Source organism: Ursus arctos, unplaced genomic scaffold (genome assembly GCF_023065955.2).
Source record: "Ursus arctos isolate Adak ecotype North America unplaced genomic scaffold, UrsArc2.0 scaffold_6, whole genome shotgun sequence".
Lineage (NCBI taxonomy): Eukaryota > Metazoa > Chordata > Mammalia > Carnivora > Ursidae > Ursus > Ursus arctos.
This window is the reverse complement of record NW_026623078.1, coordinates 27,854,574-27,878,336: the sequence shown is the minus strand read 5'-3', so window position 1 is coordinate 27,878,336 and position 23,763 is coordinate 27,854,574. Positions and strand designations below refer to the sequence as shown.

At 39.1% G+C, this 23,763-nt stretch overlaps 1 long non-coding RNA gene across 1 annotated transcript in view; it reads right to left on the bottom strand.

The window, feature by feature from the left end:
* The window catches only part of LOC123000840 (uncharacterized), a 143,737-nt gene that overhangs the window by 51,352 nt on the left and 68,622 nt on the right, over positions 1–23,763 (bottom strand). The window contains exon 6 of the long non-coding RNA XR_007188095.2: positions 13,476–13,589. This is a non-coding gene — a long non-coding RNA (uncharacterized LOC123000840). The remainder of the gene's footprint in view (positions 1–13,475; positions 13,590–23,763) is intronic.

Genomic DNA, 23,763 nt, shown 5'->3' with positions numbered 1-23,763 from the left:
TTCTGGTGCAGAGGAAACTGAGCATCCCTTTGCCTGGGCCTCCCAGTGTAAGGAAAGCCACTCACTCTCACAGGAGCAGATTGTTTCAACTTAATTGAATGAACTAAACTTGGGGAAATACCTGACATTGCCAACTTGACCTCTGCTAAGCCTTTTGAACTTCAATCACTGTCCTCCAACACAAAGCCTTCTATTAGACTTCCAGCTATTTCCCCCGCTTACACAGGTAGCTTATCTTAAGGCGTCCATGGTTTCAGTTATCATTTCTGACCTGATTGTGAGACGAGTATTATTTCCGTGCTGGGTTTTATGACTAAGCCTGCAGAGGTATTTGCTGGTTTGATTGAGGAAAGAGCATCTCATTTCAGTTTCTTATCCACCAAGATCCAATAACTTATTTTAAAGAAAAAAATGTAGTTTTAATTTATGAGAATGCAAAAGAAAAAAGCTCCAATAAATTAACACTAGTCATAAACTGTCCAAGATCATAATCTTTGGTGTTTTGTATAGATTTCAAAGTTAAAAATATAATTTGTAACGTGGGGTGATAAACATGAAGATTGTTCCCAATAACAAAGTACAGATGGGAAAAACAAAACAAAAACTGCCTGAATTTCTCGAACAAGCAGAATTACTTATTCCTCATCTAGTTCCCTTACAGAAGTATCAAAAATTGAGGCTAATGTCGGAAACATTTTGAATTAATTACCCATCCTGGCAAATAAAAGGTATTTTAAATCTGAGACTAAAAATGTGAATAGTAGTTATTTTAAGTGGTAGTTAGTCCTAACTAAGCATCCGTTTTTCTTATTCTTAACTCTGGAGTACATTTACCTTTTAGAATTATACCAGAAAAAATTTAAGCATATGAAATATTCAGAATCAACCAGTTCTTTATTGCAAAGTAAAACAAAATACAATTTGCCCTCAGCAGTCAGTGATTTAGAAGACTGCTAACAGCCAGCTCTAGCAAATGTGGGGAAAGCATACAAATACAAAAATACAAATACAAATCATGGGGAAAATATACAAATTTTGTGGAAAGTCATTTGGCTGGCAATATTTATTGAAATTCGAAACATGCATACCTGGCAAGGCTATTCATTGAAAAATTGTTCAAAAGAGCAAAAAGAAAAAAAACTAAATAAAGGGAAAAAATAAAAATTAAAAAATTAAATAGGGGAATGGTTCAATAGTAACAACACAAATATTAAAATGTTAAAAAAATATCCTGCATGAAGTGACCTAGAAAAATGTCTATACTACAGTAAAGAAAACTGATTCCAGAGAAGCATACTTAATAATATTCTGATTAAGGGTATCCAACGTATAAATGCATATAAAGTATAAACCTAGGAAAAGGAAGAATATCCATCAAATAGCTACCTGATAGTTTTTAACCTTGAGAGAAGAAAATGTATGGATGGAAGGGGTCTTTAACTCCTTATTAATAAAAGCCAAACATAGACAACAGGTGAATTCTATTTTGATTTTGATTTGTATTTTGATTTTGAATTTGCTGTGTATTTCAAAATATATTTAAACTCTAAAACTGTTTAGAAACCAGAAACCTATATTTAAATAAATATTAAAATAAGTCAATATTTATTCTCATCATCTGCAGAAATAAAACATCTGTGGGGGGCGCCTGGGTGGCACAGCGGTTAAGCGTCTGCCTTCGGCTCAGGGCGTGATCCCGGCGTTATGGGATCGAGCCCCACATCAGGCTCCTCTGCTATGAGCCTGCTTCTTCCTCTCCCACTCCCTCTGCTTGTGTTCCCTCTCTCGCTGGCTGTCTCTATCTCTGTCAAATAAATAATAAAATAAAAAATAAAAAAAAATCTGTGAAATAATTAACCTCTTAATTTCAGAAGAACTATGTTTGTTAAAATGAGTTACATCTACTTGGACTCTTTTCCATTGCCATCTCTTATAGCCGATATCCAGTCAGTCTAAACATAATAAACATGGATATTTTATTTCTTTCCGTATATTTGAAAAGTAAATTTGTTGAAGGAATACACACATTGCTTGTGTTATAAAGTCACATGGCAATTGCAAGGGTTACCTCAAGAAGCTTTATTATGTTGTTGGATCCAATGAATGGGAATTTTCTTCTTCTAAATGAAACTGTGGAGGACTGAAGGGATGCAATATTATCATGTTCCCAATAAGTGTTTTGATTATGAGTTGTTTCATTTTGCTTCACCAAAACAAAACAAAACAAAACAAAACAAAACAAAAAAAACACCTACTTACCGATTCATAGCCTACTGAGAGAAGAGATTATCACACAGTAAGTTTTTGTTCCTATTTTCCAAAGCTACATACCTTATTTCTAAAGCTGCCCAAATTTCTTATCAAACCAAAAATGTGAACATTAGCCAAGCACACAAGTCTCCACAGCCTCATAAGTGTCATAGAGGGATGTTAGTATTGGCAAGAAAAGTGCATGAAATCTATTTCTTCTGCCGCAAGTGCCTGGAATTTCCTGGCATGCCATTTCATCGGAGTATCAGCTGAACAGTATAGCTCGGCAATGCCCGAGCAGGCAAGAGCCGGGGAGTTCATGTGTATTACACCATCCACACAAGTAAGGGAATCTATAACGCTAACGTCATTTTTTACATAACAGGAAAATGTGCAAATGCTTACCAAATCTTCCTTCTCCTTTTTCCCTTTCACTCTTTTGCACACTGCTGCTTTCCATGGCCTGTTTAATCTGTTTAACTTTTCCAAGCCTTGGTTTCTCATCCGCATGATGGGAGTAATGGTATGACCACAAAGGTTTACTGTGAAAATCAAGTGACTATGTTGCTTAGAACAGTGCATAGCTTAAAATAACTGCTCCAAAAATAGTAGTTTCTTGTTGTAATCCATAGATATTAATGGTAGCAAGAGCCAAGAGGGGTACTCTGCAGGGCAGTAAATCCCAATCTCTAGAGAGTAAAAAAAAATCAAATCTAAGCCTTCAAAATGAAGATTTAGGGACCCCACCCTCCAAAGACTGATTCATTCTGTCTGGGATTAGACATGGGAATTGGGAATCTTCTTTCTTCAAAAGCAGCCCAAGTGATTGTGACAAGAAGCTTGAGAGAGGAGGAACAGCAGAGGACCTTGGGAAGCAGCAGAGGGAAGGAGAGGAATAGAATCCATGACTCACCCCCACCAAAACCTTTCACTCTTTAACTAACATTAACTGTTTTCTCCTGACTCTGAGACCAAGAAATATTTTCCTAAATCTAATTTATATTTATGTCATGTCAGAAAAAAAAAAAAAGAATCAAAATGGTTCTCCCACTTGATCTGCACCAACTCTATGTTTCCTCCCAGCTGTAATAGCACATTCCACTATCCCCGAAATGCACTTTGTGCTCCGTTAGGTTTTGTTCCTTTGGATTCCCATTAGTATTGGTTCCTTTAGACACTGGTGTGGGGTGGTGTAGGATTGCAAGATTAAGATGATGGCTGTAGACCTGCATATTTAATCTTATGTATTGATCCCCCAGTCTAAAAGTTTTCACAGCTCCATCGGAACCTGGGATTTTCACATCAGTCCCTAAGTCCTCCATGTCAAATGACTGAGGAATCTCACACTTGCCCACTTCCCCCACACAGCATCCCATCTCAGGTCTACCTCTCCTGCTGAACAGTGGACCTAATGAATAGCTTGCTCTTGGGCAGAAGGTGGACACACATTTTATGGGGCCTTAAAATCTATCCTATTTGGGGCACTCTTAAAGACAAAGAATACTAAAAAAAAAAATCTTACTTTTCACAAAAAGCATATCGTCATGTGAATTCAAGGGCAGATCTCCTCTAAGATCCTTAGAATTGTTATAAATTATTTTGTGTCCAACCCCCTAATTCATATGTTAAAGCCTTAATCCCCAATGTGGCTATATTTGAAGATAGGGTCTTTTAAGGGATAATTAAGGTTTAATGAAGTCATAAGGGTAGGGCCCTGATCCAATATAACTAGTGTCCTTCTAAGAATGGACAAAGAAACCAGGGATGTACATGTACAAAAAAGGGCCATGTGAGGACACAGAGGAAAGGTGGCCATTTACAAGCCAGGGACAGGGGCCTCAGGAGAAACCAGCCCTGCTGACACCTGGATCTTGGATTTCCAACCTCCCAAACTGTGAGAAAATAAATTTCTGTTGTTTAAGCCACCTAGTCTGTGAAATTTTGTTATGACAGCCCTAGTAGACTTCGAAAGAAGTGGTCCATTCAATTGAGAGGCCCTGAAGCTCTTCCTGTATCCTCCACTCCTACCAGCTAAACTGAAGTTCACATCACCATTACAGCAGATCTGACACTGACTCCAGACCAGTGGTTCTCATTGTGCCGACACACCCATGCTTAAGAATCCAGTTTAAATATTATGCTCTTCTCTAATCTCTATACATTAAATACGTATTTTCACTACCCAATATCCAATCCCACAGGTGTCTGCACCTCTTTTGCTGGTTTTATTTAATTCTCTTATATTGTCATCAGTCATTATTCATTTTATACCATCATATTCATGTTATCATTCATATTCATTACTATTTCCATTAATTTGTAAGATAACATTCATATTTTAATTAGCCATTTAAATTTCCTGTAGGAAGAGACCATGTCCAATTCCATGCCTAATAAAATATTTGCCCATAGGAAGCCATCAACAAATGTTTATTTGTTTACTTTTTTATTTATTTTTAAGATATTATTTATTTATTTGAGAGAGAGAGCATGAGCAGGGACAGAGGGAGAGGGAGAAGCAGACTCCCCACTGAGCAGGGAGCCCAACTCGGGGCTCAATCCCAGGACCCAGAGGTCATGACTTGAGCTGAAGGCAGACACTTAATTGAGCCACCCAGGTGCCCCTATTTATTTGTTTTTTAGAGAGGGAGCAAAAGAGAAAGAGGGGGAGGGGAGGAGCAAAGGGAGAGGGGGAGAGAGAATCTTAAGCAGGTTCACAGCCAGCCTGGTGCCCAACGCAGGGCTTGATCTCACAACCCTGATGAGATCATGACCTAAGCCGAAATCAAGAGTCAGACTCTTGACTGACTGAGCCACCCAGGTGTCCCAACAAATGTTTATTAAATTCACTGATAGTTGTAAAAAGCCTGGAGGTCTTTAGCAAATGGAATATGACGGTTAATTATCTAACTATCTACTTAGCTGCCTTTAGAGAATATACAGAAAATCAAAGAATTCTGCAATTAAAAAGGTATTGGAAGCCAATTATTACCAGTTTCTTATTTTACCAATTTACCAAGCATCACTCAGTAAGTTAATATCAGATCCATGACTAAAACAGAAGTCTCGTGAATTCTAGACCTCATCCCACCAAGCAATCTGGACAGTCATGCAGACTTGATCAAAAGCCATAGATGGACAGACACATCCAGGTATTTTATAATCATCTAAAGAACACTGTGCTGACACAGAGCAACCATCAGATTATGATTTGGCTTCCACTGGAGGTCTTCCTAGAAGTACAGAACGCACAGATCTCATCAACATGAGCACCATAGTTTAGATTATTGTTTTATTTCTCATTGTAGTTAAATAGATTGACATTCTGGTTTTTTTAACTTAAACATGAAGCAGATTGTGAACTTCCTGGAAACAGTTCAACTACTGTGGATATTTATTTAAACTCAAGAAAAAGAATTTCACTCCTAATTCAAACTCAATACAGCAATGCCTACTGCTCAGAGTAATTAGCGTATACCCACCAAACTTGGAACCAACTAGCTCAGGTCAGAGTGAATACCTAATTTAGCCTTTGTGTTTAAACTCTTCACTTCTTCACCGGGAAGGTGAAAAAGGCTCTAACAGTGATGCTACTTGGAACATGAACTACAACATTCTGAACCATATACTGACCGTCAGTTCCTTCCATGCTGGTCTCTGAATATAAGCAGTGACGACAGCCATTAGATAGACATTGCTAAAAATGAAGTGCTGACGAGAGAGGATTTACATCCCATTACCAATCCCCTGAGCCACGCCATGGACCTTTAACTAGACATTTTATCATGTTGGTTGCCGTTCTCTGAATATTCTCTAATTTGTCTCTTTTTCAACATGTGGTATCCCAAACTAAAAGCAGTTGAAATATGTTCAGGCAAGACTAGTGCCAAGTTGCTGGAAATAATTTTTCTTTTTTTTTTTTTCTGGTTTAGAACATAATGCTTCCATTAACGCAGATTGATATCACTTTGAAAGGATTTGAGGGGTCTTTTCTTTTTTAACAAATCATTCTGTTTGTTGACCTTAATAGCCCTCAAATTCTGCTAAGTGATGGAGTGGCAACCTATAGCTCAAATGCCAAAGTGGTAGATAATTTTGAGAGAGATGAATTTGGCCTTCAGTAGCCATTAAGTCCTTCCAGTTGTCCCCTCCTCCCGGCCCTCCTCAGTTGGTCCACCATCCTCCTTCCCCACAGTTCAGTTAGCCTATCTCATCCATATATCACCTCATCTTACCTAGTGTTAAAAGTTAAAGTCTTAGGGGCACCTGGGTGGCTCAGTCGGTTAAGCGTCTGCCTTCGGCTCAGGTCATGATCCCAGGGTCCTGGGGTCCTGGGATCCTGGGATCGAACCCCACATCAGGCTCCCTGCTCAGCTGCTTCTCCCTTGCCTTCTCCCTCTGACTGCCACTCCCCTTGCTTGTGTGCTCTCTCTCTTTCTCTCTCTCTCACTCTCTGTCAAATAAATAAATAAAATCTTAAAAAAAAAAAAAGTTAAAGTCTTAGTAGATACAGGCTCACCTTCTCCGGCTCCACCTCCCCTACAACTTCCAGCCACTAACTTCTAGGTTTCTACATTTTTAAAGTGATCCTCAAGAATAGAAAAGAATTTAAAGCCCCAAGCAATGAAGTCACTCTATCTACTGTGAGATCATATTTTACTAAGGAGTTGGGTTCTAAAGTTAATGTGAAATACAAAAATCAAGCCTGGTAAAAATTACCATTGGAAATCTTAAGAAGGTGACTGTGGTAGGCAGAATTCTAAAGGTGGCCTCCTGAGAGTCCCATCCTCATTATTCAACCAAACTCTAATCTAAGTACCACTGTGAAGGGATTTTGCAGGTGCAATGTCCCTAACCAGTTGGCCTTAAAATGAAATAGATGGCAGATTAATTGGGTAGGCCTGACCCAATCGAGTGAGCCCTTTAAAAGCAGAGTGTTTTCTCAGGCTGATAGCAGAAGGAGAAATAAGAGTGTTTCAGTGCACTGAAAGAAATCGATAAGCCATTTGCTGGCTTGCAGATGAAAGGTGCCACGTGGAGGGACCAGAGACTGGCCACTAGTTGCTGAGAGTGACCCCTGGCCAACAGTCAGCCAGCAAACAAGCGCCTTAGACCTACAACCATGAGAAACTAAATTAGCCTATAAGCAGCATTTGCCCCAAGTCTCTGGGTAAGAGCCCAGCCCTACCAACACCTTCATTTTAGTCTTTTGAGATTTTAACCAGAGAACTCCCAGATTTTAACCAGAGAAGTATCCCAGATTTTTGATCTAAAGAACTGTGAGGTGATAAAAGGGTAAGTAAACTGCTAAGTTTGCGGTAATCTGCTATACTGAAATAGAAAACTAATACCATTCAATACAGTAAGTAGCATGAGGCTATTTCATTGAAATGAATTTTTATTAGTTTAAATTTCTCTGTCACACGAGCCGCATGTCAAGTACTCCATAGCTACATGTTGTTACTTGCTACCATACTTGACACCATAAACCATAGAACTTTCCCATCATTGCCAAAAGGTCTTTTGGACAGTACTGCTCTGGAAGATCCAAAAGAATCAGCTTTCTTACAGCTTTGGCCCAGACGCTATTTCTTTTGTTGAGCAGCAAATGATATAATAGGGTTGAACTAAAGGACCATGTGGTAAGTAAAATGTGTATCTTTAATACTATGCTCACACCATAGAGAAACAAAAGGGAACTAAGACTGATCAAGGAAAATTGATTTCTGCCTTCCATTTCCTGCTCGTGCCCAGATGCACGATCAATTTGTGAAATGGTGGGTAGAATCTATGCTATTATCTCCACCCGATCTCTCTGAACTCCTATAGTTGGACATGTTTTAGTTAAATGTGCACATGATGTCATTCCACAGACCCCTCCTACTCCCTCTTTGCACCAGGCTAGCAACCACATGTCTGGGCCATATTGGAACAAGAACAAGCTGGGACTGACTTTGGAGTCTGACCAGCTTGGCAGGAAGCATACTTTGGCAATTTAAGACCAAGTCCAGGGAGGTATGACCTGGGCTAATGGTGTGGGGATAATACTGAGACACAGACAAAGGAAGAGCACCCAGGCTTTGAGGTAGCAGTGATTCTAGATATTCATCAAAGTGTAAATGGTAGGCCACAAAATTGTCTTCCTAAAAGGTGATAAGATTTTGGTCCGTGTTATATCAGGTACTTTTGTCATTTGTATACATTTCATGAACAACAACAACAACAAAATTCATATTTTAAGCCTTTTTTAAAAATTTTGCAACAGATGACTTCACCCCAAGGTGAAGGTGCTTAGGAATGTCTCCAAGGCTATGAGAAGACTACACAGTGAAATGCCGAAATGTCGTAATAGAAATCTGGAAATCAGATTTTGGTTTAAACCCTGGCAGAAAAGGAAAATGCAGGAATTAGACAAAAGGCCAAATCTAGACTCAAGTCCTTCTAGGGAAGGAAAAACCACATACCAGAGAAAATGGAGCAGGAAAACTAGGTACAGCAGATTCTGTCAGAGGGCTCTACACCTATACATAGTGCACAACAGACCACAAACATGTATTAATGGTCAGGAAGTCTACAGCTCCAGGTTCGAATGGGCCCTGCCACTCAGTGCAGTCTAACTGAGATAAGTAGAGGATAGCAGACCATTTCCAGACCATTCTTATAAAACAGTAGAGAGGGTTTCCTATGTACCACCATATCCAGCACCCTAGGCCTATGGCCTAAGGCAGAAGGTATAGACATCACAGACAGCCAAGATAGGCTCAAGCTGACATGGGGATGATAAGTACATGGTTAGGGCCAGGAAAGGAGGTGGAGTCGATGGCCCTCCACTCCTGGTATTGTTGCCAAGCACCCAGAGAGGTTCTTCACCCAGCAAAAGTGGGTCCATCCTTCCTTTCCCCTTAGTTAACTCCCATGTCTACCTTGTAGCACTCCCAGCTGTTACTACTTCTCAACCTGGACTGGGCACTTACCCTGTGTCCCATCCTGTTTTCAGCTTACTGTCAAACAATCTCAGCTCAGGACCTTTTAGCTTTTAAACCCAGTCCTTTGCATGCTTGTGTGCAATATATATGTGAAAGTAATATCCTGGCAGTTCATATAACTTTTGTAAACCCACACACTTAATGGAAGATTAACTGTCAAAGCCAGGCATACCAGGTCTCCTGATTCCTAGTCCAGTGGTCTGGTCACTGCCTTCCAGCAGCTGTTCTAAACCTTTCCAAAGCATTTTCAAAAGTGCTATTCCCATCATCACCACGAGTTGGTGGGGGAGAGAAGAAAATACTACCGAGAAGAAAACCGAGCTTCAAATAGTAAGTCACTTGTGCGTATTTTGTGTCTGTGGTTACTAAAAATTAAGATTGGTTGAAATCAACAGTTTCCCTCCATGTCACACTTCGGGGCCTTCTTGAAGTGAATTAGATGAAACACATATATTTATTAAACTATGTTCTGAGGAAAACTCTCATTCTTTGCTGTCTCATTAGATGTTTAATGAAAGAAGTGTTTAGTGGTTAGAACTGTCTGGGAAAAGCTGGGTTAAAAATGGGATAAATTAAAACAAAAAGGGGGGCAATAAATGCTTTTCAAGTTCCCAAAGCCTTTAATATCTAAGAGAGCAAAGTTTGGTTATAAGGTATATGTAGTATTTTTCCAATGAAACAACCATTACCATCTTGAAAACATTAGTGTTCCACAAAACATAGTTTGGGAAACACTGTCATAAAGTCTAGAAACATCAATCATATGATGTGTATTTATAACGTATAAGAAAGTGCTCTGCAAATCAGTCTATTGAAATCGGTGCCTGCAACCATCTACTCACCCACTTCAGAAATTGCTGTCATTTTTTTTTTCACTTAGTTTAGTAGCTACCTTTCTGTCTACGGTATTTGTTCCTTCCTATATTCCTGTGCCCCATCCCAGTTTCCTCCTACAGAGCCAATAGCAAGTTTCTTTATTATCACAATAGCCTCTCTGCATTTCTTTTCCACACTGCTTTTTGGTCTCTCCTCTCTTAGCTTACCACCTCTTTCCCCAGTTGGCCCTGTGCCCCCTTTTCTTAAACAACACTTAGTATTCATGAAGTGCTTATCATGTACTCACTACAGGCATGAGCTGGGCTTTAATTCTAGTAGTTTCTCCTATTATCCCAACTATGTCTTTCTCTCTCTCTTTTTTTTTTTTTTTACTTTTTAGAATATTTTATTTATTTATTTATTTGAGAGAGAGAGAGAGAGAGACCAGGGGGAGGAGCAGAAGTAGAGGAAGAGACAGAATCTCAAGCAGACTCCACGCTGAGCATGGAGCCCGAACTCATGACCCTCAGATCATGACCTGAACTGAAATCAAGAGTTTGACACTCATTCAACTGAGCCACCCAGGTGTCCCCCAACTAAATCTCTTTTTTTAATGCTTAAAATTTATCATATCAAGGGGTGCCTGGGTGGCTCAGTCAGTTAAGCATCTGTCTTCAGCTCAGGTCATGATCTCAGGGTCCTGGGATCAAGCCCCAAATTGGCCTCCCTGCTCGGCGGGGAGCCTGCTTCTCCCTCTCCCTCTGCCCTTCTCTTCTGCTCATGTTCATTCTCTTACGCTCTCTCTCTCTCAAATAAAAATGAAATCTTTTTAAAAAATTTATCATATCAAGAATAAAGATTAATTTCATAAAGATCTTATACTTATAAACATTAATAGCCATAAAACAAAGAGCTTCCACTATTTATTTCCAGAGTTGTCATTTGGTTCTATCATCCTAGATATATTCTAATTGCCACTTGTATGAATTAGGAAAAATTTATCTCTCCTTCCTTGACCACTGTCTTGCCTACTTCATCTTCTCATTCATATATCTATTCATCCATTCTTTATTCAGCACATACTTATTGAGGATTTCTACATGCTATTGAGGTCCATCTTGTCAGGCATTGAGGATATCAGGTTTAACAAGACCTGGTTCCTATTCTTGAGGAGTTATAGTCTAGCCCCAGGAGATAGGCATATAAACAGATGGTTATGTACATCCTCAGGAGTGCTATAAAAAGTATGGAAAGAATCCTGCCGAAGGACCCAAGAACCTTATGAAGTTGAGTAACCTTAACAAGGAATGCAACTGAAAGTACAAGAGATACAGAATGGTTTTGGAATGTGACAATATGATACAGGTTATCAGTTCAACAGGCAGAGAACATTATTTTAATGACTATCTCTGGAAGCTTATTTGGGCAGAAAACCTGAAGTTAACTTTTCACACTCCTGGCCTGGGATCCCAAAACCAAAGTCAGTTTCTTTGATCCTGCAATGGCAAATGATATGTTTTAGAGCTGTCAATGAAAGAGTGGTCTCATTTAGTGGGACAACACTATGGTATTGTTTGGTGAGATACATAAGGAATTTGGGGAAATGTAACTTCTGATATGGAGATATTTCATTCTTTTGTTCCTCTTTTTGTCTTGGGTCTTCAAGTGAACTTTTGTGAATTTAATGAGTCCCCACAGAAGACATCCTTCAGGTAGCTGTCATGCAGAGAAACTTTTTCACAGTCTGAAAAACAGACCAGTGTATAGACATGTGCATGCATAGGAGTTTGCCAAGCAGAGAAAGGAAAGAAGCAGAATCCAAGCAGAGGCACAGCATGAACAAAAGCCCAGAAAAGTGATGGTTTCAGCATGTTTGGGAATTGTTGAGTTCACTCAGGAAGCTCCAAGGCTATGGAGGGAGATGAGGCCAGATGATGTGTAAGAGCCAGAACATGAAGGAACTTATAAACAAGCTTGGGAATTTAAATTTTTCCCCCATGGATAATGGGGAAGCCAGAGGAGGATTAAAGTGAGAGGCTCAAATGGTGAAATTTGCATTTTAAGAAGTAAATCTAGTGGTATTCTGGAAGGTAGACTGTGCTCACAACAGCTAGGTAAGTGAAAACAAGATAAGAAGCTGTGGAGAATGGTCTTGGGATGATGGGGTTGAGGAAATCTGAAAGTCTGAACTAAGGTAATTAGAAATGAAGAAGAGAGGCCAGTTCATAAAATTATTTCTGAGGAAGCAGTAGTGGCATATTGGAGCCATGTTGTACCAGCTTGCAATGGTCAGTTGTTACATATTCAGAAATACCGGGAGGCACCTGGGTGGCTCAGTGGGCGAAAGTCCAGCTCTTGAACTTGGCTCAGGTCATAATCTCAGGGTCCTAGGATCAAGTTGCATGTCAGGGTCCATGCTCAGCGGAGAATGTGCTTGAAGGTTCTCTCTCCCTCCTCCTCTGCCCCTTCCCCTGCTCACTCACACTCTCTCTCTCTAAAATAAATTAATTAATTAAAAAAAAAAAGAAATGCCATGAGCTGGTTGTTAAACCATTGGTAGCTTGGTAGCTGTGATGGAAATTGGCCACAGAAATTAGCACACGCTATAAATCAGAGCTTTTTATTTTTTGAGAACCAGTTGACCAGCATACTGCTAGATGGAATGGACAGGATTTGGTGACTAGATATAAGGTGCAAGTGGAAGACATCAGGGTTTTGGGGGCTAACAACTTTTATAATTTAAAGGATCCTCCTTAAGAATATAGAACTATGAATTCAAAATTAGACATAAATAATGGACAGTAGGGAGTATTCCTGGAAGCCAGCAATAACTTAAATATACACGGAAGTGATTGCAAACCGCATAAAAATATCCCACTAAACCCAACCTAAATGTGTCCCCAACTCAGCTTCCCCTTAGCCAGACACTAAAAGTGCCCACAACCACCCCAACACCACATCACATGATGGGAAGTATGTCAGAGGAGAAGTCAAAGTGGAAAGAAACAGCAGTCTTAACCCACTGTGGTTAAAATGTCTTACTTTTGCACATTTTACAAAAATATGTAATCATGTGAACCCCTTGTGAGGGCAACTCTCAGAACCTGGGAAAGAGCCCATGCAATTGCAAGAATTTGAAGCCTGAGCTTCCTCGGCTTCACGGTAAATTTGGCTCTGAGATGAGAGAGGTATCCTGGGCAACAGGAAGACCAGGGGGCCCAGAGATTGACTCACTGATTTACTTACTTATACTTCTACCTAGTTCAACCACAGATTCAAGATGGCTGGATGGATGGTGACACTATTATCTGAAGAAGAGATGAGGGTTGAATATACCTGTGAGATCACAGAGCTCTCTCCCTTACTCTTGGTGGAAGCAAACATTGTTCATATTATCACTGTTAACTGTTAACAAGAACTAACCTTAACTGATAGCCTTGTCAGGCCCAACATCCCAGAGCGATTTTCAAAAGCACGTGAGTTTCTTCCCTCTATGGACCCTTGCAGAGAGCCACCTGGTCTTTGGCAGTGATGTTCCTGGAGGATGTCACAGTGAGGAAAGGTGAAATGTTTCTAACGCAAGCCAGAATAATCCATTCCAGACACATGTGTAATGCAGGGAAAACAGGTGCAAACAATTGAACCAGCTGTCAGCAAGCTACAGGGATCGCTTTTGATATCTTAATCGTTAGTTGATCCATGAGCCACGTTGGCAGCATCACTGTCATAGCTGACTGCACATCTGTAAACCTTTTCGAGTCTCTTCAGATGTCCATGTGAGTCTGTGAAAAGCCTGACATCATGGGAGACTTAAATTGAGCATGATTGCTGCTGTTTCCGTTTTCCTGCCACAGAACCAGACTTGACAAATGCCAATAATCGCTAATTTTTCACTACTGTTTGTCATGTGCCACACAAGGCAAGAGCAGAGAGAGGGATCCTGCTGTCCCTGGGAGCATTCTGTCATTGTGGGTTTGAGGGACTGCATATCCTTTCTCTGTCGGATAAGCTATTTGCCTAGCAGCCGGGGCGGGGGGGGGGGGGGGCGGGTGTTTATGATGAGTTTATCTTGGCCTCTTTATTGCATCAACAAAGATAATACTCCATAATCCACTGGGAAAAGATTTTAAATGGATGAATGTTTACATTGATAAATGTCTTCACTCTCCTTTCTATTCAAGAAAAAATGTCATCACTATGATTACCTCAATAGGTAATTATTCCCAATATAGGGATTACAAATCAGTGACATTATCTGTAGTGACCCATTATCTGAGATAGATATAAAAAGATTTACATAAAAATCTTTTCATATAAGCTCCTTTTATGAATTGAACACCTTAGAAAATAAGTTGCTTGGTTTTGTTGAATTCTTTGATTTCTGTTTAGAATTGAAAATTATATTTTTCATGTTAACAGTTTTAGAATCTTAATTTGGAAGATATAACATATTTTAATGGAAACTTAGGTCTGAGTGAAAATTCAGGCTGTTCATACTCATTGGGTGACCTTGGGCAAGCATCAGTTTTTGCATCTATAAAAATAGGAATAATAATATCTGGAACTATTTTGAAGACAGAGGGAACATATTTAAAGGACTTGGTCAATGCCTGATGCACAACAGAGGGTCAAAAAATGGTAGCTAAAGAAAGCATGTAGAAATTGTTTATTTCACTTACTCCGGTAAGAGAAGTTAAAATATTTTTTCTTGCTTGCTTCACTTCAAGATAATGGAAACAATTACTCAAAAATGTAGACAGTTACTAGGAAAACATCGAAATCATATCTTAACAATTTGAGATAGGTAAGTGCAAAAATTTTCCTTAAGTGACGACCTCTCATGCATTCTTTTCCCTGAATTATTTTCATTTGGAAACTAGTGAACTCATTTAATTCCACATCATTATTTTTGGTGTTCTACCAAAAAAGAAGATGTCATATTTCATATCCACTCTCCAAGAAAAACCTTTAGCTATTCAAGTTTAACAACCTACATTTTTTTGCAAATACCAAAAAAAAAAAAAGTTCTGGTAAATAAAGTGTTGTTTAATTTTCAGATTATTGTTCATGATCAAATAAAAAATCTTAATAAAAGTTAATATGGGAACATAATTTATTGTCAATATACTTTTTAATGTGAGAATTTATGTTTTCATTCAACAAGTCTCATACTTAATATTTTGACAAAATTTTGTTTATCAGTAATATAATATCCACTATTAATGTGATGTTTAACATTAATGTAATTTCATAATGAAATTCTACTCTTAGTTACTGTAATGAATATTATTTTATTGATGGGGAAAAAACACACATGTATCCCTAAAAATAGGTGGGAAAAATAAATATTGTTAATATATTTTTTCTAAAAATTTATCAAGGTATAAACAATCTTAATAATTCATTCTCTTCTTCGAAACACCTACAAGAGCCATAATGAATAGCTGTTGCCTCATAAGCATTACATGCACTGCTGCTGATACCAGCAGACATTTTATAAGTATAACTATATCAAGATCTTCCAGAAAGTGGTACCCATGATGTGGATAATAATAAGAGTTTCTAAATCTCCAACATCCCTCAAGTGAATCATAATATCCGTACAGCATTCTAACAATTCTGAAAGCCCTGGGCAAAACTATAAAGAAAGAAAAGTTAAATTATCTCAACACTTTCAATATTTGAATGTTCCTCTTCCCAATCATGGTGCCCCCTGCCTATATGCTCGGTGCTGTCATGGTCATTTTGCATACTGTGGGCACACTGCATACAAATGCGTTGCCTGCCTGCATGGAGCAAGCAGCCCAGTGAGGAAGACAGCTGGTAAGCAAATAATCACAAGAATAAAGGTACACTCTGTAATCACTGTAATACAGCAAGGAAATAAGGAAAGAGAATACTTCCTTGTGGAAGTAAAGGATAAAATGAGCAGAATTAACTGGAGTATATGCAAGCCACTCTTCCAAGCTACTAAAGCATATCAGTAGTACCCCACTGGATACCCATCCAGGCCCGACCGTCAATATTATTACTTCTTCCTTTTTTTTCCCCACCTTCCCCTAATCAAACCATTCACTGCTACAAATGTTTTTGGCCTTGGCAGACAAAAAGAACTATTATTAATAGAGAAAATGTAAAAACATTCATCCCAAAGTATAAATGACCAGTAATAGGGAGAAAAACTATCATTTATTGAACTTCTATGCTGTACCCAAAACTCTACAGAATGCTTTCACATGTTAGCTCACTTAATCTTCCCCAAAAACATCTATTAGAACCATATTATTATGTTCTTTTTTCATCAGGTAGAGAACCTGAGGCTCAGAGAAGTTACGTAACCCACTCAAATTAAGACAGATGGTAAAGAGCAGAGCTGAAATGTAAGTGTCTGACTCTAGCCCAAGTCCTTGTTACCATACGAACCATGCTTCCACCATAAAGATCCCATGATCTGTTTGGATGCTAGCTCTTAAATACTTCTAGTTTTATTATAACCAAGTGACTAAATCTGAGACCAGTATTGTTCCTTTTACAGGAGCTCTGTAAGACCTTTTGGCTGGGACTGAGGGCAACTGAGTTGTTCCCTAGTTGTATTAACTATCTTATATTCCAGTCCAGGAACTAGAGATCATCCGTGACCTAACCTCTGACTTGGCTCCTAGATCCAGTTCCTGGGGCTTTATTTTATATTTTATATGTATTATAAAAATATATATATAATATATTTATATATATAATATATATAAAATATATTTTTATATTTATATTTATATATCTGAGGGCTTTATTTCCTGCAAGTCTTTCCAAGGACAGGAGCCCTGCTTCTTATGTACAGTCCCTCACCTATGTTCTCACCTTCTCTGGATCTCCCTGATACAATCTATTTGCTACCTGCACCCATCTTTGTTGGTTTCCTTCTACATTGGTCTCTCCCAGTCTCTGGGTACTCTGTCTTCTCTCTATCAATCATTTCTTGTCCAACCTGCGTAACTGCTTGGTAGGGACAAACAATGACTAAATACAAAGGAAAAATCTCCCAAAGATAAAATGTCAAGCAATTTAGCAGACATTGTAGAAGATTCTGAAGCAAGAAAATTTTCCCACTGCCCCTAAAGCTTACCCTACAGATGACGGCTGGTTCTACCTACATTTAAGGCAAGATCTCCATGTAACTCCCTATACGATAATTAATATCTAATGTTTTTGGAGCACTTAAGTACCTGGCTTTGCTCTAAGTATGCTGCATGGATTATCTCATATAATCCTCGTCATAACCTTGAGATAGATAGTAGCTACTATTATCCCCATGGTGGGGAGGAGGGTGAAGAAAGAGGCTTACAGAGAGAGATGTAACTTGTTCACTATCACATAATTTAGGAATCCAAAAAGCTAGTATTTGAATCCAAGAAATCTAGCTTAAAAGTCCACATGTTTAACTGTTATACTTTTAAAGATTATGGTAATCAATGTTTATAAGATGCTAACATTTGGAAAAAGTTGACAGTTTCAACTGTGTCATTTATTTATTCTTTGAATAAATATGTATAAAACCAGAACTATATGGGGTACCTGAATGGCTTAGTCAGTTAAGTGTCTGCCTTTGGCTCAGGTCATGATCTCAGAGTCCTGGGATCAAGCCCCATGTGGGGCTCCCTGCTTAGCAGGGAGTCTGTTTCTCCCTCTCCTTTCTGCTCCCCCACCCGCTTGTGCTCTCTCTCTCTCTCAAATAAATAAATAAAATCTTTAAAAATAATAATAATAAATAAAAATTAAAATTAAAAAATAGGAACTATAACATTCTAGGAACTAGACACAGAAGTGAACAAGATAGATAAGGGATCTGACCTCCTATAGATGATATTCTACTGGAGTGAAATAGATCATAAGCAAATAACAAATTAGGAAATTTCAAATAATAAAAAAACGATATAAGGGAAATATGATTAAAAGAGAAAAACTACTTTTGGTAGAATGATCAGCGTAAGTCTTCCAGAAAAGGTGTTATTTGAACTGAAAGGTAACACTGACCCAGCCAATGGTCTGGTGAAGCATTCTAGTTAAAGGACTATAAGGATAAGGTCCTGAGGCAGAACAGGTGGGGTTAAGGAACAGGCAGACATGAAGTGAAGGGGAGAAGAACAGAAGATAATACCAAAGAAACGAGCCTAACTAGCTCATGCAAAGTTTGGCTGGCCACATTAAAGTCTGGACTTTATTCCAAGAGCAATGAAAAACTATCAAAAAGTTTTATGTAAGGGATCTTAAAGGATCTCTCTGGTTTCTTTGTAAAAAGTGGATTGACTGGAAAAATATTTTAAAGGATTCAATTATATCTCAATAAAAATTTTTAATAAAGGATTGGTTGGTGAGAGGAAAGAATGGAAGAAGGGAGAACAGTAGGGAGTCTCCTGCAGTTGTCCGAGCAAATGATAACAATGGCTTGACTAGGGTGTTGAATACAATACGTAAAGAAATAGCTAGATAGAGATATGAAGGTAGGACTTCAAATACATCTGGATGGATTGGATGTGGGGAATAAGGGAAAGGAAGTATCAATAATGGAATCAAGGGTAAAAATAAATGTAGTACACTGCATCCTACAATAAACTAAGTTTGTGACAACTGTCCCATTTTTCACTGATTCTAATCAACTAAATCAGTCAACAACAATGAACACATTCTTGGGCATTACAGCGTGATAACCTTTCTGAATGATATGAAGATAAAAAACTACAAAGGGAAAAATTAAAGTACATTGTTATTTCAGGTTGGATTCTCTGGAAGCAGATACTGATGAGGAATTTGGATGGCTAGATGTTTATTAAGGATCCACACCATGAAAGAAAAGAGAAGGAAGCAGGATTGGGCAGATGGAGAATTTAAACTGCAATTTAAAGATGACTAATTCTTGGCCAACCTGGTAGGGTGCCCTGGAGTGAGTACTGCCCATCAGAAATAACCTCCACCTCTCAGTCATAGGACACAAGATGCCTGGGAAAGGTATGACTTCTAGCAAGGCAGCCCTCAGTCGTTGAAGCAACTCTTTAAAAGCTGATGCCCGAATTCAACCTACTGATAACACTCTCCACAGGTGAGTGGCAAGCCCTTCCTTAAAGGGGGACTTAAGTGGAGTATCCGCCACAATTCTACTTTATGTCTTGTATACTTAACAAATTTTCCAAGACAGCCCCTTTACAAATATTTGGTGATATTATATACCATGTATCAGATAATAGATTCCCATTATTAGTTCAGAAAATGCTTTTGTGGGGGGCACCTGGATGGCTCAGTCAGTTAAGTGGCTGACTTGATTTCGGCTCAGGACAAGATCTCAGGATCCTGAGATGGAGCCCCGTGAGAGGCTCCATGCTGGGTGTGTAGCCTGCTTAAGATTCTCCCTCTCCCTCTCCCTCTCCCTCTGCCTCTCCCCTCCCACTCATGCTCTTTCTCTCTCTGAAAGAAAGAAAGAAAGAAAGAAAGAAAGAAAAAAGGAAGGAAGGAAGGAAGGAAGGAAGGAAGGAAGGAAGGAAGGAAAGAAAGAAAGAAAGAAAGAACGAACGAACGAACGAACGAACATGTTGTTTGTGGTACATATACTTGAAGAGGGGAGAGACGGCCAATTCAGTCTCTATTTATTTTCCTTCATCTTCCTGTTATGGGTTGCCCTATAGCAGATCTCTTGTGCAGAATGCTACCATTTGAGTACTGTATCTGAAATAAATTTCTATTGTAGGTTTTGCTGAAGTGGGTTGGGGCAACATAGCCAGGAGGTCATTAATTAACCTTAATGGTTCAGCTCAGAGAGTAAGTAGCTTGAAAGAGCATCACTCCTATACCTAAAACAAGAAAAAAGATGGACATGTTGAAAATTAATTATTTTTCTTGAAGCTGTCATAGAACTGAGGTCACAGAACAACTAATTGCAAAGTAAGAGAGACTGGCACCTGCAGGGAGAAACTGGAGCTGAGCATCTGCTTATCTGGAGCAGATGCAAGTAAAAATCATATGAACAACTCTATTAGTCGTCTTGGATTTCAATAACAAAACGCCATAGACTGAGTGGCTCGAACAACAGAAATTTATTTTCTCACAGTTCTGGAAGCTAGAAATCCAACATCAAGGTGCCAGCATGGCCGGATTCTTGCAAACAGCTGCCTTCTCACTTTATCCTTACATGGAAGGGAGGGAAGGAATGAGGGAGAGAGAGAGGGAGAGATCTTTCATTCTTCATGGTCATTTCTGGAGAAGGGAATAACAGCCGCTACCAAAACATCCAGACCTATCTCCCTGATCTCCCCTATGGAACAAAAGCTTAAACATCAGGGGAAAGTATATAAAAACTGGCCAGAGAGCATTGGTAGAAACCCACTGCATCTAAGAGACAGAAACAAGGGGGATGGGGGCCAAGAAGCTCTACTCCTGAGAATGGAGAAAGGATTCAGTCCAATACCACATCTACAGAAGATGCAGAACACCAGTGAAGGCCATACCCCTAAAACCTAGGTTTTCGGTGCCTGCCTAAAACTGAGGCCTAATCAGAACACAGAGAATGCTCTACTATCTTTCTTCCCATGCATCCAAGTAAAAATGACAATGAAATAAAGGTAAGAGAGCTTCAAAAAGACAGACTCTCTGGGGAATAGTGAAATATTTAAGACACAAAGTCAAGCAAAGAGACCACTATAACCTTAATATCAAAACTGAATTTTTCAAGGAAATAAAATATATGGTCTAATCTCTTTCATGAACAATTCTAAATATATATATGGTAAAATATATATGTATGTATATACAAACTGAAGCCAGTATTGTGTAAATAGACTATTATATCATAACAAAATTGGTTACATTTCAGGAATTCAAAGATAACCTAACATTTGAAAATCAATCAATGTAATTTCTCACAAAAAAAGAATAAAAGAAGAAAAAAACCCATATAATTCTCGTAATAGATGAAGAAGAGAAAATCTGGTAAAAGTCTACAAGATAAAGTATATCTACAAAAAAAGTATAACAAACATCATCTTTAATGGTGAAATGTTGGAAACATCTCTCTGAGATCTACATCAAAATAAGAAGGCCCTCTAGCACCATTTTTATTTAACAGTATATTTGAACCTTAACCAAAGCAAATAGGACAAGATAAAGAAATAAAAGTTACAATATGGGAAAGAAAAAAATAAAACTCTCATTATTTACAGGTGACATTATTATATAAATAAAAAATCCCGAAGAAGTTACAGGTTACTGTTTAGAATTAAGTGGATTTAGCAAGACTCTTGGACATTAGGGGAACACACACACACAAATGAACAACACATCAATATATCAGTAGTAAACAACTAGAAAATAAAAATGTTTAATAATACCAATTAACATCAGCATCAAAAACATCAAATACCTAGGGACAAGCCTCATGAAAGATGCACAAATTCCCACTCAGGAAACTGCAAACCATTACTGAAAGAAATAAGAAAGACCTAAATAGGGCTGGATTTCTGGGAAGATGGTGGAATAGAAGGATCCTAAGCTCCCCCCATCCCACAGACACACCTAGATAACAGCCACATTAGTGCAACCAACCCAGAAAATACCCAAAGACTAACAGAACAGATTTCCACAGTTAATTGTAGAGAGGAAGCCACATAGCAAAGGGTAGGAGGGGTGGAGATGCGGTCGGAACCAAACTCCTTGAGAGACTAACCACAAACAGGAGGGGTACCACAAGCACAGAGAAGGGAGAGGAGCAGACCCTACGCCAGGCACCCCAGACATGGGGGACCTACACTGGGAAGATGAGTACCTTAGCATTTGGCTTTAAAAACAAGTGGGTCTTAACTTCAGGAGGTTTTACAATCAGTAGGGCTTAACTCTGGGTACTTTAAAAATCATCAGGCTTCACTCTAGGAGAACCAGAGGGTGACAGGAAACTGAGTCCATGCCCTTAAGAAGGCAGCATAACAAATAACCCTGTCAGAGATATAGTATAGAAACAGAAGTTTAAAAAGTACCTGGGGTATATGAAAAGATTTGTTTATTAATTTCAGAGCATGTGCTGTAGGGGCAGGAAACTTTAGGATACTTCTCAAAAAAAAAATAGAGTTATTAGCCGTTATTAGCGTATCTCTCCCCTACCCCCAGCCTAGGTAGTGGGACACTTGCAGAAACCAGTATGAACACCTACCTTGCTAACACTGCATTCTCTGTACTCACATTCTCCTGCAGATCCAACCACTTAGCAGGAGTAAGTCCCTCCAAAGGGGCTCCTGCCATGTCACAATCTGCAAGCAGCCCCATTAGGGGCCAGCACTACTCCAAAGAAACCCTTGCCCTGAGGAGAGTGAAAGATAACCACATGCACCCATTCCACTGAAGCCCCAGAAGACAAACTGGGGCCAGACATATGATCTGACTGCTGGCCCTGCCCCCCCAAAAAAATCTCTCAGAGGGCAGCACAGAGAGAACCTATAGTTTGGTGTGACTACAGCTCCAGCAAACAGGCTAAGGGCAGACATCTGATCTACTGCTGACACTGCTCAATGATAAGCCCATGGAAGCCCCAGACTGGCCCCTTAACAGAACAGGGACCAAACCCTGCCTCATGCACTTACAACATGCAAAGTGGGCCATTGCAACTGACTGGACTGGAGGCAAATGAGGCTCAGCCACAACACTAGGGTGCACACAACCCACATAGGAGACACCCTGAAGTACCTGGTTCTGGTGAACAGGAGACATTACACTACAGGGCACCACAGGACTTCTTATTCATAAGGCCACTACTTTCAAGATTTGGAGATGTAGCTGACTTTCATAATAAGTAGAAATAAACGCAGTGTGTTAGACAAAATGAGGAGACAAAGGAATATGTCCCAAATGAAAGAACAGGACAAAACCGCAGCATAAAAGTTAAATGAAATGAAGATAAGCAATATGCCTGATAAAGAATTCAAAGTAATGGTCATAAAGATACTTACTGGACTTGAGAAAAGAGTGAAGGATCTCAGTGAGACCTTCAAAAAAGAGATAGAAAATATAAAAAAGAACAAATCAGTGACAAGTAACTCAATTACTGAAATTAAAAATACACTAGAAGGAATCAATAGCAGATTAGAGGAGGCAGAAGACTTGGAAGACAAAGTAAGGGGTAGCATCCAAGCTGAACAGCAAAAAGAATAAAGAATAATAAGAAATGAAAATAGGTTAGGGTAACTCAGTGACATCATCAAACATAATAACATTCACATTATAGGGATCCCAGAAGAGAGAAAAGGGGGAAGAAAATTTATTTAAAAAAAAAAAGCTGAAAACTTCCCTAATCCAGGGAAGGAAATAAACATCCAGATCCAGGATGCACAGAGAACCCCCAATAAAATCAACACAAAGAGGGCCACACCAAGACATGTAATCATTAAAATGGCAAAAAGTAGTGACAGAATTTTTAAAGGAGTGAGAGAAAAGAAAATAGTTACATAGAAAGGAAACTTCATAAGGTCATCAGTTAATTTTTTTTTAAGATTTTATTTATTTATTTGACAGAGAGAGACAGCGAGACAGGGAACACAAGCAAGGGGAGTGTGAGAGGGAGAATCAGGCTTTCCCACCAAGCAGGGAGCCCAGTGTGGGGCTCAATCCAAGGACCTTGGGATCATGACCTGAGCTGAAGGCAAATGCTTAATGGCTGAGCCACCCAGGTACCCCAACTCATCAG